Source organism: Mobula birostris, chromosome 14 (assembly GCF_030028105.1).
Source record: "Mobula birostris isolate sMobBir1 chromosome 14, sMobBir1.hap1, whole genome shotgun sequence".
In the NCBI taxonomy this organism is placed as follows: Eukaryota; Metazoa; Chordata; class Chondrichthyes; order Myliobatiformes; family Myliobatidae; genus Mobula; species Mobula birostris.
In genome coordinates this window covers 73,918,215-73,938,746 of record NC_092383.1, presented here as the reverse complement: position 1 = coordinate 73,938,746, position 20,532 = coordinate 73,918,215, and the positions used below count along the sequence as shown (strand labels likewise).

The following is a 20,532-nucleotide window of genomic DNA, read 5'->3' as shown; positions in this document are numbered from 1 at the left end:
ATAGTGGATGAATTTTAGCCATAGCATTAAACTGCAACTTTAAATCTGAAAAGTTTCTTACCCAAGCAGCTAATTTGATCAACCATTCCATTTAGCCCCGCCACCCCCACTATTTATTACCTCAGGCATTGTATTGCGCTGTAAACATATTAAACCACTATTTATAATGCTGTTTACATTGTAAATGCACGATGGTATTTATGCATTTATGCACATTTTATTCCCTATCAATACTTTAACTTCCAACTTTATTTTTTAATATATTTTTTCATAATTGCTAGATGCTGTTTTTATTTGTCACAACAACAGACCACGGCAAATTCCTAATACATATAAATGTATATGGTAAATAAAGTTGATCCTTGATCCATGTTGTCCATTCCCCCAGCCAGTCGTACATTTTTTCCCTAGTGAACTTTTGGATCTTTAAACGCAAACAACAGGAATTCTGCAGATGCTGGAAATTCAAGCAACACACATCAAAGTTGCTGGTGAACGCAGCAGTCTAGGCAGCATCTGTAGGAAGAGGTGCAGTTGACGTTTCAGGCCGAGACCCTTCGTCTAGTCCTGACGAAGGGTCTCGGCCTGAAACGTCGACTGCACCTCTTCCTACAGATGCTGCCTGGCCTGCTACGTTCACCAGCAACTTTGATGTGTGTTGTTTTTTGGATCTTTATTTTACACTAGCTTTCAAATTCAGAGTCTGACACTACTTCACTGGGTTACACTCCAAGAATTGGCCAGTGTGCGTCCAGTTTGTTTAGTTGTTAACACTGTATTTATAAGTTAGATAAGTTTATAGTTGGCCTAACACCACTCCCTCCTCTAGAGCCCAAGTCCATACTGAAATTCTCTCTCTCCTCTCCTTAGCATAAAATGTTTTGTTTCCACTGTGGTCCTTGACTTCTATTGAGTCATGTGCATGGTGTACAAACTACCACAGTTAGGGCAAGTGGAGATGGATCCCATTCCCCAACAACATACTCTCTCTCAAATGCTCATTATCTTCCTTCTGATTCTCCTAGCACTAACCATCACTAGAAGTAATTTTTAGAAACTAATTAAATCATTATCCAGCACAACTTTGGTATTTGGATGTAAACTGGGGAACTTGGGGAAGTTACAGATCCAGGGAGATTAGGCAAACTTCAAAGTTCAAAGTTTAAGGTAATTTTTATTATTAAGGTACATATCTGTCACCATATGTAACCCTGAGATTCATCATCTTGTAGGCATAGTCAGCAAATTTATTGAATAGTAACTATAACAAGATCAATGAAAGATCAACCAGAGTGCAGAAGATACCAAACTGTGTAAATGCAAATATAAATAAATAACAATAAAATACAAGAAAATGAGATAAAGCTTTCTTGAAAGTGAGATCATTGGTTGCGGGAACACGTCAGTGATGGGGCAAGTGAAGTTGAGTGTAGTTATCCCCTTTTATTCAAGAGCCATACCAATAGCACTGGATTTTAGTATTAAAACTTGGCTGTGGGCTCAGTGAAACAGCAGCACCACCTTCTTCATCACCTCACCATCCTTTATGTCGCCATGCTTTTTAGATATATATGTCCACACAAGATGTCTTTTTCATTTGTAAGTGTCTCTAAAAAATCCCAGCTTTTATTGCCCACCTATAACTTATCATAACTGCTTGTTTGTTCAGTGAGAGACAATGGGGTGAATTGTACTTCTGTACAAGTTAATACAGTCTGTATTCTTCATTGTTTCCCATATTACACCGTTCTTAAAGTTGCCAACTCCACTGACATTATATGGCCCAGACACAATAATCTTCCAAGAGTTGTAGCTGGGTTTCTACCATGTAAACCTGTGTATAACTCTTGCCAACCCCTCACAATTTTGGCCCCTTGCTGTTTTGTCCATCTATGGTACAATGTGGCTAGTGGTAGTCATGTGGCACAATCATAAGAATAAGGCAGTGGTACTAAGCTGGCCATCTGCCTGCATTCAATTGAACTGGCACTGATTACTAGTGCATTCAGATCTCCATGCACATTTTTGAGAACTATTGCTACAACTCTTAACAGTTGCCGTGTATGAAAGGGTCCCATCACTACTTTAATGATAATCTTAACTTCATCTCCTAAGTGAATTACAATAGTAAGTGAATTGATTTGTCTGCTCAAAATTTCATTGAGATTTCCTATTAACCTTTCTCTAATTTTTCCTCTTCTTAAGTAAAACTGATTATAAGTCTGAATTTAATTATTTACGTTGTCTTTACATGCTTTTGAAAGTAAGCTTGACATGCTACATTGCTGATCACTAAAGAAAAGAGAATTCAAGGAAACTAAACCTAAAGAATTTTGAGAGATTGAAGTGTTTATGATTGTTGGGTTGATAGTATTAAGCATTCAAGATGATGAGAATCAGGCATATTATCACTGACATATGTCAGGAAATTTGTTGTTTTGCAGTAGCACAGTGCAATACATAAAAAATTACTTCAAGTTATAATAAGAACAAAATAAATAGTGTAAATGAGTGCAAATTAGATGTGGTAGTATTCCTGGACTCATGGACCATTCAGAAATCTGACAGTAGAGGGGAAGATTTTTCAGCAAAGTTTTTATTAGAGATGAAGTACAGTGCCATTCTATATAATTAAGTCATGGCATGAGGGATAATTGTACATAAGTACTTGGACATTTTGAAGTATTAAAGTGTATTGAGTAAAATTAGAGAAATAGAATTAAAGTCCATGATGTCAGTCCTAGCTGTTCTGAACTGAATGATCTCCTCGATATATATATATATTTTTTAAACATTTATTTGCTTTATCAGACAACAAAAGAGGGAAGGAATATTTAAAAGCAGGTAGCTCTTGAATGTGATTAAATAGTTTTGATGGTCTGAAATTTCTGAATGCCTTATTCAGATTGATGAGAAATTTAACTTTAGTCCCACTAGCTGACCTGAGTGGATGTCAAATACTTAGTGGGACTCAGGTGCATCTTTTAAACAAAAGACTAAAGCAACAGTTTCTTTGAAATTGATTTTGTGTGATCTTTCTTTGTACATGTTATCGTGACATATAAAATAGCTTTGGGGTCATGAAAGGTTTTAAATATTTGAAAAACATTAAGTGCTTGCTGGTGGGCGTTATACATTCTCTGTAGATTTATTCATACAGTAGTTTTCCAAATTAAACCTGAAAATCTTGTTTGTGGGTGTCTTGCTTAAAAACAGAAATTTGAAACTGTAAATAAGATAATGATAAATACATTCTGGTTTCTGTTGAGTAATATTCAGAAGAATGGAAACAATAAATTAAGGTAAAGTACAATTCAATCTGCTCCACCTCAATGATTGTCTCCTTATAAAAGTTGAAATACGAATCAAATTATCTGTGAACAGAGATCTCCTATTGTAAGACTAGTTAGCTTCTTGGTGACCTCTAAAGAGAGTGGGTACACTTCCATTTCACAGAAGTACCTGATTAAAATGAAAATAGCAATGAATAGTAGGCCTAATGGGTGAAGCCTTGAGTTTCCTTGAGCAGAAGTGGCTGGACAATGTTTTCAAGTAACACACACAAAACGCTGGTGGAACGTAGCAGGCCAGGCAGCATCTATAGGAAGAAGTACAGTCGACGTTTTGGGCCGAGACCCTTCGTCAGGACTAACTGAAAGGAGAGATAGTAAGAGATTTGAAAGGGGGAGGGGGAGATCCAAAACGATAGGAGAAGACCCTTCCCCCTCCTGTCCTATCATTTTGGATCTCCCCTCCCCCTCCCACTTTCAAATCTCTTACTATCTCTCCATTCAGTTAGACCTGACGAAGGGTCTTCACTGTCCAAAACGTTGACTGTACTTCTTCCTATAGATGCTGCCTGGCCTGCTGTGTTCCACCAGCATTTTGTGTGTGTTACTTGAATTTCCAGCATCTGCAGATTTTCTCAGGCAACGTCTTCATCTGCTTTTCTGCACCATTGCAGCATCAAATGCATCCTTGGTTTGACTGTCTACATGGTATCCAACAGTCCGAAAAGTTGCAAAAGGCAAAGGACAGGTTCATGGCAAGATTAAACAAAAATGGGTAACAAGTACATAGAAGCCCAGTTGCTACTTCATTCAACTATACAAATTGTGAATTTGAGTACAATAAGTTTGGCCATTTACAGCACCTGAAAATATAATGTAAAATCTGTTTGTTGTAAAAATTAATCTGGCTTAATGGTGTTCTTTTGTTTTACAAAGGGAAGTTGCCAGCCTTACCTGCAGTGATCCTTTTAACAGATCTTCTTTACAAGTAACTCCATTTACAATAATCTTTGAGAAAATGTGTATTATTTGGTTTGGTTTATTATTATTGTCACGTGTTCCAAGATACAGTGAAAAGCTTGTCTTGCCTGCTGTTCATATAGATGAATTTATTACACAGTGCTTTGAGGTAGAACGAGTTAAAACATTAACATTGCAGAATAAAGTGTAATAACTACAGAGAAATTGCAGTGCAGGTAAACAATCAACAAGGTAGATTGTGAGGTCAAAATGTCCGTTTAAGAGTCTGATATCAGTGGGATAAAGCTGTCCAATAGGCGCTATCTTCTGTCCAATGAGAGAAGAGAAAAGACAGGATGTCAAAGGTGGGTGAGGTCTTTGATTATATTGGCTGCTTTACTGAGGCAGCAAGAAATATAGAAAGAGTCCATAGAGGGAGGTTAATTTCCGTGACGTGCTGAGCTACATCCACAATTCTCTGCAGTTGCTTGTGGTCGCCTGTAAAGCAGTTGCCATACATAACCAGATTGGATACTTTTCTGGTATATGAACAAAAATTGGTAAGAGTCAATGGGGACGTGACAAATTTCTTTAGCCTCCTAAGGAATTAGAGGCATTGGTGAGCATAACATCAATGTGCTTGGGCCAAGATAGGCTTTAATGGTGTCTACTCTTAGGAACTGGAAGCTCCCAACCCTCTCAACCTGAACACGGTTAACATAGCCCCCTTCCAAAAGTCAAAGATCAGTTCTTTTGTTTTGCTGACATTGAGAGAAAGATCGTTGTCATGACACTAGTTCACTAAGCTATCCATGTCCTTCCTGTACTCCAAATCATCGTTACTTGAGATGCGGCCCACTACAGTGGTATCATCTGCAAACTCATAAATGGAGTTAGAGCAGAACCCGCCCATGCAGTCATGAGTGTGCAGGGAGTAGAGTGAGGACTGAGGACACAAGTTTGTGAAACACCAGAGTTTGGAATAATCATGGTGGAGGTATTGCTGTTTATCCTTACTCATTGCAGTCTGTTGGACAGAAAGTCAAAGATCCATTTGCAGAGGGAGGCATAGACTCCCAGGGTCTTGAATTGGTGATGAGTTGGCTTGGATTTACAGTATTGAAGGTGGAGTTTTAGTCAATAACTATCATCTAACATGGGTATCTTTATTGCGATATTACATTCTTGTGGTAATTAGGGCTGCAAAATAAATGCTAACCATGCCAACAAAGCCACATCCTAAAAACAAAATAATAATAAAATAATGTACTCAATTTATTTGTATAGAATTACCAAAAACTGCAACTTCTCTGCTCTTAGAATTGAGCTTAGATTTAATCATATTGCCTTATGTAAACATCATATTTGATTTTTGCATAAGGAAATGTCTTGGAGTACACAGACCCTTTGGTTCTATCCAGTGTTAATTGGACTGATCATTGATTCTGCTGAATGACGGGTAAATCACAAACATGAGCAAGTCTGCAGATGCTGGAAATCCAAAGCAACACGCACAAATTGCTGGAGGAACTCAGCAGGTCAGGCAGCACCTATGGAAGAGACATTTCTGGCAGAGACCATTTTTCAAGACTCAGGAATGAGGGGGTTGCTTAATTCCCATGAGAGATACAACATTAATGAACTGAATTCAGCTTAGATTCACAAGGAACTAGCAAATCAACTGAAAAGGCTGACCACAAACAAGAGAAGGCTGACACTGGATTTCCTACTTGAATTCAGGGTAGGTTGCGGAGAGAAGAATTTATTTTAAGTGTCAAGAGCGGTCAATTATAAGTAACCAGCATCTCTGCTTCACAGACTCAGATGTCAGTGGTAGTCCATGAATCTTTGGGCAGGGTAAGGGCACAAGCAGGGAAAAGGCTAGAAAGGAGTCTTGAAATAGTTGCTGGCAGAGACCCACGTTATGCGTAAGGCAGTGTGAATTTCTGTAGAGCTTGATTACAGATATCACAAACAAGTTGCATCATGTTCCAGTAACAGCACCCATCAATAGCATTGATATACTAGACCTGGTGACTAAAACTAGGTTAAAGATGTATATTTTAAGGAACAGTCTGAACTTGGCTACTTAATCTGATCCTAACAGGAGCCTGGGTTTGGGTCACCTTGGCATTCTAATCGAACATTTGACTTAGGTTCTGTTTCAGCTGCTGCAGGCCTTACCATACTGCCTCAGGCTGCATCTTGTGCAGGTCGTAATCTCAAGAGATTCTGCGGATGCTGGAAATCCAGAGCAACACACACACAAATGCCGGAGGAACTCAACAGGCCAGGCAGCATCTAGGAAGAGAAATAAACAGTCAAAGGTGCAGGTTGTGAAGGGTCTCGGACAGAAGCATCAACTGTTTTTCCTTCTCCATAGATACTGCCCGACATGCTGAGTTTTGTGTCTGTGTTAGTCCAGGATAGTTTGATATGGTTAATGCTACCAGGATTTGAATAGCATGTTTAAGATAGTTTGCTGTAAATATAACATTGGATTGGGTTGGGATGGATGATGAAAAAAATTAAAAGTGCTTAGGCCAATGATGTAACAATTAAGATGAGGATTTGCATATCTGGCTAGAAGTGAAATAACAAGAAGTTTTTGAGGAATACTGAGTTGAGTTAGGAGGTTCATATTCTGCATGGAGGTCGGTGACCAGTGGAGTGCCTCAGGGATCTGTTCTGGGAACCCTACTCTTCATGATTTTTATAAATGACCTGGATGAGGAAGTGGAGGGATGGGTTAGTAAGTTTGCTGATGACACGAAGGTTGGAGGTGTTATGGATAGTGTGGAGGGCTGTCAAAGGTTACAGCGGGACATTGATAGGATGCAAAACTGGGCTGAGAAGTGGCAGATGGAGTTCAACCCAGACAAGTGTGAAGTGGTTCATCTTGGTAGGTCAAGTATGATGGCAAAATATAGTATTAATGGTAAGACTCTTGGCAGTGTGGAGGATCAGAGGGATCTTGGGGTCCGAGTCCATAGGACGCTCAAAGCAGCTGTGCAGGTTGACTCTGTGATTAAAAAGGCATATGGTGTATTGGCCTTCATTAATCGTGGAATTGAATTTAGGAGCCGAGAGGTAATGTTGCAGCTATATAGGAACACGGTCAGATCCCGCTTGGAGTACTGTGCTCAGTTCTGGTTGCCTCACTACAGGAAGGATATGGAAAGCATAGAAAGGATGCAGAGAAGATTTACAAGGATGTTGCCTGGATTGGGGAGCATGCCTTATGAAAACAGGCTGAGTGAACTCGGCCTTTTCTCCTTGGAGCGACGGAGGATGAGGGGTGACCTGATAGAGGTGTGTAAGGTGATGAGAGGTATGGATCGTGTGGATAGTCAGAGGCTTTTTCCCAAGGCGGTAATGGTTACCACAAGAGGACACAGGTTTAAGGTGCTGGGGAGTAGGTACAGAGGAGATGTCAGGGCTAAGTTTTTTACGCAGAGAGTGGTGAGTGCGTGGAATGGGCTGCCAGCAACGGTGGTGGAGGCAGATACGATAGGGTCTTCTAAGAGACTTTTGGCTAGATACATGGAGTGTAGAAAAATAGAGGGCTATGGGTAAGCCTAGTAATTTCTAAGGAAGGGACATATTTAACAAAACATAAATGTAGCCAGTTAGCGGGGTTGAGATGAGTCTATTTCAACGCTAGGAGTATTAGGAATAAAAGGGATGAAGTTAGAGCATGGATCAGTACATGGAACTATGATGTTGTGGCCATTACTGAAACTTAGCTGGGGGAAGGGCAGGACTGGCTGATGCAGGTACTGGGGTTTAGGTGTTTTAAAAGGAATAGGATGGGAGGTAGAAAAGGTGGGGGAGGGAGTAACATTACTGGTCAGGGATAGTATCACGGCTATAGAAAGGGAAGATGCTGCAGAGGGAGTGTCCACTGAGTCAGTGTGGGTGGCAGTCAGAAATCGGAAGGGATCAATCACTGTGCTGGGAGTAGTCTATAGGACCCCCAAATAGCCCTTGGGACATCGAGGAGCAGATAAGCAGGCAGATTTTAGAATGGTGCAGGAAACCCAGGGTTGTAGTCATGGGTGATTTCAACTTCCCTCATATTGACTGGCACCCCCTGACTGCAAGGGGGATAGATGGGGCTGAATTTGTCAGGTATGTTCAAGAAGAATTCCTGACAAAGTATGTGAACTGGCCGACGAGAGGAGAGGCCATACTGGATCTAGTTCTGGGTAATGAATCTGGTCAGGTGGCAGACTTCTTGGTGGGGGAGCATTTTGGTGAGAGTGACCACAACTCCCTTAGCTTCAGCATAGCTATGGAAAAGGATGAAAACAGACAAAATGGGAAAGTGCTTAACTGGGGAAGGGCTAACTGTGAATGGATCAGGCAGGATTTAGCGGGAGTAAATTGGAAACAGATGTTCAAGGGTGAAAGCACAGAAGTAATGTGGAGGAAGTTTAGGGATCACTTGTGCTGGGTTCAGTATAGGTTTGTCCCACTGAGACAAGAAAGAAATGGTAGGAAAAAGGAACCATGGCTGACGAAACACGTGAGGCAACTCGCCAAGAGGAAGAAGGAAGCATATGTTAGATATAAGAAGCAGGAAGCAGGAGGGGCTCATGAGAAATATAGGGTAGCCAGGAAGGAGCTTAAGAAAGGACTTAGGAGAGCTTGAAGGGGGCATGAGAAGGCCTAGGCATGTAGGATTAAGGAGAACCTCAAGGCGTTCTATGCATATGTAAAGAACAGAAGGATGACAAGAATGAAGGTGGGTCCGCTAAAGGATAAAGAAGGCAATATGTGCTTGGAGGCGGAGGAGGTTGGGGAGGTCCTAAATGAATACTTTGCTTCAGTATTCACAAGTGAAAAGGACCTTGATCAGGATGAGGGTGAAATAGAACAGGCCTGTGTGCTGGACAATGTGGAGATTAAGGAAGAAGTGTTGGATATTCTTAAAAACATCAAGATTGATAACTCCCCAGGGCCAGATGTGATATACCCCAGGTTGCTGTGGGAAGTGAGAGAAGAGATCACTGGAGCAGTAACCATGATCTTTCAATCCTCTTTGGCTGCAGGAGAAGTGCCAGAGGATTGGAGAATGGCAAATGAATTTCCCTTGCTTAAAAAAGGTAATAGGGAGAATCCTGGGAACTATAGACCGGTGAGGCTTACGCCGGTGGTCTGCAAACTATTGGAAAGGATTCTTAAGGTTAGGATCTACGAGCATTTGGAGAAGTGCAGTCTACTCAAGAATAGTCAACATGGCTTTGTGAAGGGAAGGTCAAGCCTCACGAGCCTAATTGAGTTTTTTGAAGAGGTAACAACAGAAATTGATTGGGGTAGGGTGGTAGATGTGGTCTACATGGATTTTAGCAAGGCATTTGAAAGGGTCCCCCACGAGAGACTCATCCAGAAAGTCATGAGGCATGGAATCAGTGGAACTTTGGCTGTTTGGATAAAAAATTGGCTTACAGGAAGAAAGCAGATGGTAGTAGTGGAAGGAAAGTATTCTGCCTAGAGGTCGGTGACTAGTGGAGTGCCGCAAGGATCTGTCCTGGGACCCCTGTTCTTTGTGATTTTTATAAATGGCCTGGATGAAGAGGTAGAAGGATGGGTGAGTAAGTTTGTGGATGACACGAAGATTGGAGGAGTTGTGGATGGAGCTATAGGTTGTTGAAGGTTACAAGAGGATATAGACAGGATGCAGAGTTGGGCAGAAAAGTGGCAGATGGAGTTCATTCCAGATAAGTGTGAGGTGATGCATTTTGGCAGGACAAACCAGAAGGCTGAGTACAGGGTTAATGGTTAGTTACTTAAGAGTGTGGATGAACAGAAGGACCTTGGGGTTCAAATCCATACATCCCTCAAGGTCGCTGCACAGGTTGATAGGATAGTTAAGAAGGCCTATGGGATGCTAGGCTTCATTAGTAGGGGGATTGAGTGCAAGAGTAGAGAGGTCATGTTGCAACTCTACAAATCTCTGGTGAGACCACACTTAGAGTATTGTGTTCAGTTCTGGTCACCTCATTATAGGAAGGATGTGGAAGCTATGGAGAGGGTGCAGAGGAGATTTACCAGGATGTTGCCTGTATTGGAAAACAAGTCTTATGAGGCAAGGTTAACAGAGCTGGGACCTTGGAGCGTAGAAGGATAAGAGGAGACTTGATAGAGATCTACAAGATTATGAGAGGCATAGATAGGGTGGATAGGCAGTACCTGTTTCCTAGGGCATGAATAGCAAACACCAGAGGGCGTATGTACAAAGTTAAGGGAAGGAAGTTTAGGGGAGACATCAGGGCTAAGTCTTTTACACAGAGGGTTGTGGGTGCCTGGAATGACTTGCCAGGGATGGTGGTGGAGGCTAAAACATTAGGGGTATTAAAGAGCCTCTTGGACAACCACATGGATGAAAGAAAAATGGAGGGTTATGGGGTATGTGGGTTTAGTACTTTTTTTAAGGAATATATGGGTCGGTACATCTTCGAGGGCCAAAGGGCCTGTACTGTGCTATAGTATTCTAGTGTCTAATGTCTAGTTCTAGTGCCTAGGCCAAAGGGCCTGTATTGTGCTGTATGTTTTCTATGTTTCTATGTTGCAGAGAAGGGGAGAATGATTCCTTGGATAGAGCCATAGAGTCTTTACAGCACAGAAACAGGCCCTTTGCCCCATTTAGTCCATGCCAAACTGTTATTTTGCCTAGTCACTTCGATCTGCACCTGGATTATTGCCCTCTTATTGATGTACTTATCCAAACTTCTCTTAAATTTTGCAATCAATGCTGCACCCACCACTTCCACTGGCATGTCATTCCAAAAGCACACCACCCTCTGAGTGTAGAAGGCCCCCTTCAGATTCCTTTAACTAATCCTTTCACCCTTAACCTACAGCCTCTAGAGCTATGACCTCTCATTCTGAAGATACGAAAACTAAAATGGGAATCATTTTTAAGGAATCACCAGATCAAGAGAAATATTTATAACTGGACAGATGTTCGCATGTGACGTTATGTTCGTTAAAGAGCTAACAGTAGTGTTTGCAAAGATTTTAATAATGGAGCAGAAAAAAATCGGAGACCAGCCAGGAAAACCTATGGAATGCAAAAGGTAAAAGAAGGGGTGAGAATTTGACCAATGGAAGACCCCACAGGAATGGAGTTGAGCATTATTACGAAGATGGAATTTGACAGTGTTTGCAAGAAAATGCAAGTAATATTGAGGTCATTTACAGCATGATGCCTGAGGAAATCTAGGGGAGAGATCCAACTAGTAATCGACAGAACAGCTTGTTGGAACTGATGACAAAGATTTGGCTGAGTATCATACTTCGTTTGAGTAAATTTCTGCTCAATCAATGCTGGATATTGGACCAGGGAGAGTGAAATTTTGAAAAAAGATAGGTCGGAAGTAGAGCTGGGTCATCAGAAGGTACTTGAAAACTGACACTGCTTTCTGACAATACTGCACAGAAGAATTATCTAGAAGGAAAGGGTAAAGGAGAGATGGATAAATAGTCAATCTATATATCCCCAGATAGAATTCCACAGATTCACTATCTTCTTTAGCCAGAGGATGATGAATCTGTGAAATTCATTGCCACAGATGGCTGTGAAGGCCAAGTCACTGGGTATTTTTAAAGTGGAAGTTGATAGATTCTTGATTTAGTAAGGGCATCAAAGGTTATGGAGAGAAGGCAGGAGAATGGGGTTGAAAAAGAGAATACGTAAGAAATGATGTAATGGTGGAGAAGTCACGATAGGCCGAATGACCTAATTCTGCTTCTAGGTCTTATGGTTTGATGGATTGGAAGTACAGACAGAAGCAGTGCAGATGATTCTCTGGCTCTAGCCAGAAAGAGTGAATGTATATGGAGCTGCCTGATGGAGGAGATGCTGAAGAAGCGGATGCCAACAATGACAAAGGCAATGGAGTAGCCAGAAGAGGTGATAGGATTGATTATCACAATCATAATACATAACACGTCTCTTCTGACTCTGACAAGGACTGTTTCAGTAATCAGATGTGGAATACAAACATGAGTTTGCTGCAAAGGTGCGCACAGATTTTGGAAGTGTGCTTCAAGACAGCACACTTCAGGCCTTGGAGACAAATGGGTATTGGTAAATTGTAAGTAGTAACTGGTCAAGGGATCACTTTTCCTTTATTTGCGGAGAGATATGGTCCTGATAGATGTAATTGGAAGAGGAAACGAAAAAGACAGTTAGTCCATAGTATGGTAGTAAAGAGATTTCAGAAGCAGCAAATAGGATTCATAAATTGAAAGTACGGGTGGAAAAGTGTGAATTCTTGTCTAGAACAAGGAGGAACTCCAGTGGAAGTATACCCAAAAGACTACAGAGTGGAAGCATCTAAACACTTTGAGAAGAATAGAATATAAAACCAAGAACATCATGTTCAGGTTTTATAAGGCTTTGGACAGGCCACGTGCGGAGAATTGTGAGTAGCTTTAGACTTAAGGAAGGATATGCTGCCATTGGAGAAGGTCCAGAGGAAGTTTATGCTAATGACCCTGGGGATGAAAAGGGTTAACATTTGAGGAGCATTTGATGGCTCTCAGTATGTACTCTCTGGAGTTGAGAATGATGCAGGGAGGGGATCTCATTGAAACCTACAGAAAATTTTAAAGAATTGAACGAAGAGAAAGTGGAAAGGATACTTCCAGTAGTGGGAGAGTCTAGAACCAGAAGGTGTAGCTTCAGAATAAGAACACGTCCCTTTGAAACAAAAATGAGGAGGAATTTCTTTAGCCTGAGTGTGGTGAATCACTGGAATTCATTGCCACAGGCGCCTGTTGAGGACAGAATGTTGGGTATATTTAAAGAAAGTTTGATTGGTTCTTGCTTAGAAAGGATTGGTGGAGGGGCAGGTAGTATTGAGGAAACAGGTAGGCTGCAGAAGGACTTAGATAGATTGGAAGAATGGGCAAGAAAGTGGTAAATGAAATAGGCATCTGTTAGTCTCGTGAGACCATGGATTTGTGCCTTGGAAGGTTTCCAGGGAGCAGACATGGGCAAGGTTGTATGGAAGACCGGCAGTCTCCCCTCTCCACGCCACCGATGTTGTCCAAGGGAAGGGCATTAGGACCCATACAGCTTGGCACCGGTGTTGTCGCAGAGCAATGTGTGGTTAAGTGCCTTGCTCAAGAATGCAACACGCTGCCTCAGCCAAGGTTCGAGCTAGTGACCTTCAGATCACTAGACCGACGCCTTAACCACTTGATCACACATTGGCCACAATGTTGGAAAATGCATGGTCATGCACTTTGTAGAAGCAATGAATGTGCAGACTATTTTCTAAATGGGGAGAAAAATGAAAAATCTGAGATGTAAAGGGACTTGGGTGTTGTTGTGCAGAACACCCTAAAGGTTAATTTGCAGCTAGAGTCGGTGATGAGGAAGGTAAATGCAATGCCAGCATTCATTTCAAGAGGTCTAGGATACAAGAGTAGGGATGTGATGCTAGGGCTTTATAAGGCACTGGTAAGGCCTCGCCTTGAGTCTTGTGAACAGTTCTGGACTCATCATCTAAGAAAAGATGTGCTGGCATTGGAGAGGGTTCAGATGAGGTTCGCAAGGATGATTCTGGGAAAGAAAGGGTTATCATACGAGGAATGTTTGATAGCTCTGGGTCTGTGCTTGCTGGAATTTAGAAGGATGCGGGGTAGGGGCTGGGATCTCATTGAAAACTTTCGAATGTTGAAAGGCTTGGATAGTGTGGATGCGGAAAGGATGTTACCTACGGTGTGGGAGTCTAGGACAAGAGAGCCCAGCCTCAGGATAGAGGGGTGTTCATTTAAAACAGAGATGTGGAGAAATTTCTTTAGCCAGAAGGTGGTGAAGTTGTGGAATTTATTACCACAGGCAGCTGTGGAGGCCAGGTTGTTGGCTGTATTTAAGGCAGAGCTTCATAGGTTCTTGATTGGATGCAGCATCAAAGGTTATGGGGAGAAGGCCAGAGAGTGGGGCTGAAGAGGGGAAAAAAAGGATCAGCCATGATTGAACGGCAGAGCAGACTCGATGAGTCAAATGGCCTAATTCTACTCTAACGTCTTATTATTCAAAAAGAACATCAACAATTCATCCCTGAAAAAACATGTCATCCAACTATTGACTCAGCCACATACATTCTTCTCTCTGGAAATTGAAGTTGTTGTAAATCTGGATACAGCAGCATCTATCAAACCAGTCAATGGAAGGCACAGGCTGCACATTCATACTCTTCTTGGAAGAGATAGTTATAGAATCATAGAGAAGTAGAGAACAAGAAGGCTCTTTGGTCTGTCTCGTCAATACCAAAACCATTAAAACTGCCTGCTCCCATCAAACTGCATCGGGATCATAGCCCTACATACCCCTACTGTACATGTACCTATCCAAACGTCTCTTAAACATTGAGATCAAGCTTGCCTGCACCACTTTTGCTGGCAGCTCATTCCACACTCTCACGACCTTCTGGGTGAAGAGGATTCCCCTCATGTTCCTCTTAAACTTTTCATCTTTCATCTTAACCCATGACCTCCAGTTGTAGCCCCACCCAAACTCAGTGGAAAAAGCCTGCTTGCATTTATCCTATCTATACCCCTCATAATTTTGTATACCTCTATCAAATTTCCTCTCAATCTTCTATGTTGTAAGGAATAAAGTCCTAACCTATTCAATCTTTTAATATAATACAGGTCCTCCAACCTACTTGTAAATTTACACCTTACTCTTTCAACCTTATTTACATGTTTCCTGTAGACAGGTGACCAAAACTGCACACAGCACTCCAAATTAGGACTTAGCAATGTCTTCTACAACTTCAACAAAACATCTCATCTCCTATACCCAACACATTGACTTATGAAGACCAATGTGCCAAAAGACTTCTTTATGACCCTATCTACCTGTGACATCACTTTCAATGAATTATGCACCTGTATTCCCAGATGCCTTTGTTCTACCACACTCCTAGTGCCCTCCCATTCACTGTGTAAGACCTACATAACAATCCACTGGGAGATCCTGCTTTCTCTGGCGGACAACTATCCTTGTAAGTGGAACAAGTGCTACACATGCCCTTACACTTCCTCCCTCACCACCCTTCAGGGCCCCAGATAGTCCTTCCAGGTGAGGTGACACCTCACCTGTGAATTGGCTGGGGTGATATACTGTGTCCTGTGCTCCCAATACGGCCTTCTAGATATTGGCAAGACCCAACGCAGGCTGGGAGACCGTTTCGCTGAACACCTACGCTCTGTCTGCCAGAGAAAGCAGGACCTCCCAGTCGCCACACATTTTAATTCCACATCCCAATCCCATTCTGATATGTCTATCCACGGCCTCCTCTACTGTCAAGATGAAGCCACACTCAGGTTGGAGGAACAACACCTTATATTCTGTCTGTGTAGCCTCCAACCTGATGGTATGAACATTGACTTCTCAAAATTCCGCTAATGCCCCACCTCCCCTTCTTACCCCATCCCTTATGTATTTATTTATTTATTTATTTATTTTCTTTCCCCTTTTTTCCTCTCTTTTTTCTCCCTCTGTCCCTCTCACTATAACTCCTTGGCCATCCTCTGGGTTTTTTCCCCCTCCCCCTTACTTTCTCCCTAGGCCTCCTGTCCCATGATCCTCTCCCTTCTCCAGCCTCGTATCCCTTTTGCCAATCAACTTTCCAGCTCTTGGCTCCATCCCTCCCCCTCCTGTCTTCTTCTATCAATTCGGATCTCCCCCTCCGCCTCCCACTTTCAAATCTCTGACTATCTCTTCTTTCAGTTAGTCCTGTACCTCTTCCTATAGATGCTACCTGGCCTGCTGCATTCACCAGCATTTTTTGAGAAGGTGATGGATATGGCTTAGGCCATCACAGGTAAAGCACCCCAACCCCCATCATTGAGCACACCTAGATGAAACATTGTTGCAGTAAGGCAATATCCATCATCAGGGACCCCCACCATCCAGGTCATGTCCTCTTCTCAATGCTGCTATCAGGAAGAAGGTACAGGAACCCCAGGACTCACTGCACCAGTTTCAAGAACAGTTATTACCCCTTAGCCATCAGGCTCTTAAACAATGGGGATAACATCACTCAACTTCACTTGCCCCACCATTGAAATATTCCCACAACCTATGGACTTAGCTTCAAGGATTCTTCATCTCACATTCTTGATACCTATTGCTTATTTATTTGTCATTATTATTTCTTTCTTTTCCTATTTGCACAGTTTGCTCACTGGTTGGATACCCAAGTTGGAGCACCTTTCATTGATTCAGTTATGGTTATTATTATATTATAGACTTATTGAGTATGCCAGCAAGAAAATGGATCTCAAGATTGTATATGTATGTACTTTGATAATAATTTTACTTTGAACTTTGAAATGTGATTTAGGTGATTTTGACTGTAGAAGGATTGTTGGTATCAGAAAGATTGTTGGTGTCAGACTGGGTGGTCTGAGTATATCAAAAACTGTTGATCACCTGGAATTCTCATGCACAACAGTCTCTAATGTTTACAGAGAATGGTGCAAAAGACAAAAACATCCAGCACAGCAGTTCTGTGGGCAAAAACGCCTTGTTAAAGAGAGAAGTCAGAGGAGAATGGCCACACTGGTTCAAGCTGACAGGAAGGCGACCGTAACTGAAATACTCATGTGTCATAACAGTGGTGTGCAGAAGAGCATCTCTGAACATGCAACAAATTGAACCTTGAAGTCATGTGCTGCAGCAGCAGAAGACTATGAATATACACTCAGTGGCCACTTTATTATGTGCAGGAGGTACCTCATGAAGTGTCTATTGAGTGTATATCATTTATTGTCCTCTTCCTATACCCTTTCAGGTTTATAAGATAGAAATGATGTAAACACTCACAATTTACTTATCTCCTTTCTTACCAGTCTCCCACACCACAGCATTACCCTTGTATGTTTTCTCTCATTTAATTTATTCATTAATAGAGCCTTGCCAGGCAAGTGTAGGAAGATAATAATGATGATGAAGATGGATCATCATTTGATTTCATAGTCCGACAGACAGTTCAGAAACTGATCCTGTATGCAATATAGGAGAGAGTACAGAGGTGGGATCCATGAGGTAAGACACCGGGTGCATGTAATTAAGGTAAAGCATAAGGATAATGCAATTGCAGCCTTGTGGAAGATTGAGATTGTACATAAGTTCTTCCACAAATGACCCAGATGACACATTCAGGGCAGCTTTCAGAAGATTGAAAAATGAAAGATTTGCCAAGTCTGCTGCAAAGGTTTGATTCAATATTATGCAAAAATCCAATACTAACTTGCCACGAGAATTTAACGCACACTTTGGAGCCTAAGTTTATAAGCACACTTCGTTTACGTGAGATAAACCCAAATACACTTCTCTAACCACAATTCCCAGGTGCCCAGAATCAGTGGAAGCCCAGACACTAATCAGAGTCTGTTTGTTTACACCTTTACCAACATAGCACCTTGCACGCATGTTCATTGTCGATCTAGGGGCTCTTATAAAAACCTATTCAAAGAGGCCGTCTGTTTCCTATTGTGAATAATTGTCCAATAAGATATGTTCTTGGAAAAGCCCTTCTTAGGACTCTGCTTGCATAACAATTACGCTGGAAATATTTGACTCTAAGTCAGAAGTTTGGCAGCAACAGATTAATTGCCTGCACATGTTGTTTGGCAGTATCAGTAAAGTCTTAGACCATAATGAGACAATTGCCCTCAGAAAGCTGTAGTATGGATATTTCATTTTTGGAAAGATTCTCTGAACTATCTACAATGCCTTTGGTCATGATTTTTATGTTTTAATGCTTCTGCTGAAAGAACAGCTTTAAAAAACAGGGATGTAACAGCAGAGGAGTGGAAAGAATTGGACTGCTCTTTCAATGCCTCAACATCTACCATGTGGGTTGAATTGGTGCTGGTATTGCAATATGTGAATGATGCAATATCAAGGCTTCCTTTTGGTCAGTTTTATTATGAATTGGCAAAATCACATCATAAAATGCTCTCAATATATTAATAATTAATATACATGACCTCAGGATAGCCCATGTAATATTTGCCCCATTGCTCAGGAGTTTTAGTGTTATACTGTGGTGCAGCTGGTGGAGCCTTACAGCTGCAGTGACCTAGGGTCAATCCTGACCTGTTCATGCACAGCTGGCACATTCTCCCTATGATCACATGGGATTCCTCCAAAGTGCTTCAGATTCCTCCAATATCTCAACAACATGCAGATCGGTAGGTTAATTAGCCAATTTCGATTGCGAGCTAGTATATAGATGTGTGGTGGAATTTGGAGGCTGTAGAGGAGAATACCTGAATGAATTAAATGCTGCTAGTGTAAATGTGTGATTGGCAATTGGTGTTGATGTTATATGACTCTATGTCTACTTTATAGGGAAGATAAAATATTGTTTCTATCAAATCTCAGGAGCTGGTATCAGTTCCAAAACACTAAAACAATTTGTATTCCCTCTATTGCAGGTGTGAGGGGTCTGGAAATGGGATGTCTCACCTCTCCTAAAGTCTAACAAAGTGTTTCATCTGAACAATGAAAAAATAATGAGTAGAAGGGCAACAAAGCGAACCATTTTAACTGAACGGCAAACATACCAAGACTTGACAGGAGTGCAGCAGGTAAGTGGATATCTACAGTTTTGTGCCACTTACAACCAGTGAAGTAAAGCCCAACAGTAGGATAATGGTTCTAACCTATGTGAAGTTCCAACTTGGCCAAGGGATTTGGAGAGCACCTTCCAGTGAGATTTCATCTTTTAACTGAGTGAATTCTTCTAAGCTCAGAAATCTTGTAAGTGACTGAAAAGGAAAGCTGATCTGCTACAAAAGGTTAAATTTATACTATTACCCATCTGAAGCATCTGAACCTGGATTCTTTCACCCAGACACCAGCAGACAAGCCAAATACTTCCAGGATCTTCTGTTTTAATTTCAACTTTATGAGGTTTCAGACTCATTACAGTTGCCACTAGAAATGTTCTCCCTATGGCCAACCAGCTTGTTGGTAATATCAATATACGTAAAGGAACATAAACTGCATTCCTGTAGACATCTATTAACACACTAATGTACCCTGTTAGAGAGGAGCACTGGCTCGGGTTAACCTGACTATTGCCATTGATTGGAGCTGAGTGTCAGACTTTAAAATTTATATGATTGTCTATGCCTTTATTCCTTCTATCAAAGTTCATGACCATATACTTTTCTAAACTGTATTCCGTCTGCCACTTCTTTGCCCATTCTCCTAATCTGTTCAAGCTCTCCAAGAGACTGCCTATCTCCTGAACACTACTTGTCCCTCCACCTATCTTTGTATCATCTGCAAACTTGGTCACAAACCCACCATTTCCATCATCCAGATCATTAAAGTATGATGAGAAAAGTCGAGGACCCAACCCTGCAGAACACTACTGGTCACTGGCAGCCAACCAGAAAAGATCCCAAGTATTCCTAGCCTCTTGCCAGTCAGCTAAACTTCCATCCATACTAATATCTTTTCTATTATACCATGGGTTTTAATTTTGATGAGCAGCCTCATGTATGGCACCTTTTCAAAGGCCTTCTGAAAATCCAAGTAAACAATATCCAATTGATTCTCAAAGACTTCTAACAGATTTGTCAGGCAAGATTTCCCCTTAAGGAAACCATGCTGATTTTGGTCTATTTTGTTATATACCTCCAAGTACCCCCAAACCTCATCCTTCAGAATAAGAGTGGACTTACATTTGCCATTTTCCAGTCCTCTAGAACCATTCCAGTATTTAATGATTCTTGAAAGGTCACCACAAATTCTTCAGCTACTCCCTTTCTGAACTCTGGGGTGTAGTCCCTCTGTCCAGGTGACTTATCTACCTTCAGACCTTTCAGCTGCACAAGCACCTCCTTCTTACTAATAGTGACTACACTCACTTCTGCCCCCTGACTCATTCGAATTTCTGGCATGCTGCTGGTGTCTTCCGCAAAGACTGACACAAAGCACTTATTCAGTTTGTCTGCTATTTCTTTGTACTCCATTGCTACCTCTCCAGTATCATTTTTCAGCATTTCGATGTTCACTGTTGCCTCTCTTTTACTCTTTACATGCTGTATCTGAAAAAAAAACTTTTAGTATCATCTTTTATATTAGTGGCTGGCTTACCTTTATGTTTCATCTTTTCACTCCTTATTGCTTTTTAGTTGGCTTCTGCTGGTTTGTAAAGTTTTTCGATCCTCCTGCTTCCCACTAACTTTTGCAATATCGTATGCCCTCTGTTTTGCTTTTCACCTGTCCTTGACT

The 20,532-nt window shown here is 41.5% G+C and overlaps 1 protein-coding gene across 1 annotated transcript in view; it reads left to right on the top strand.

Moving 5' to 3' along the window:
- slc16a4 (solute carrier family 16 member 4) overlaps positions 1-20,532 on the top strand; it is a 102,261-nt gene that overhangs the window by 15,325 nt on the left and 66,404 nt on the right. The window contains exon 2 of the mRNA XM_072278676.1: positions 18,723-18,875. The gene's annotated coding sequence lies outside the window, so the exon portion shown is untranslated. The remainder of the gene's footprint in view (positions 1-18,722; positions 18,876-20,532) is intronic.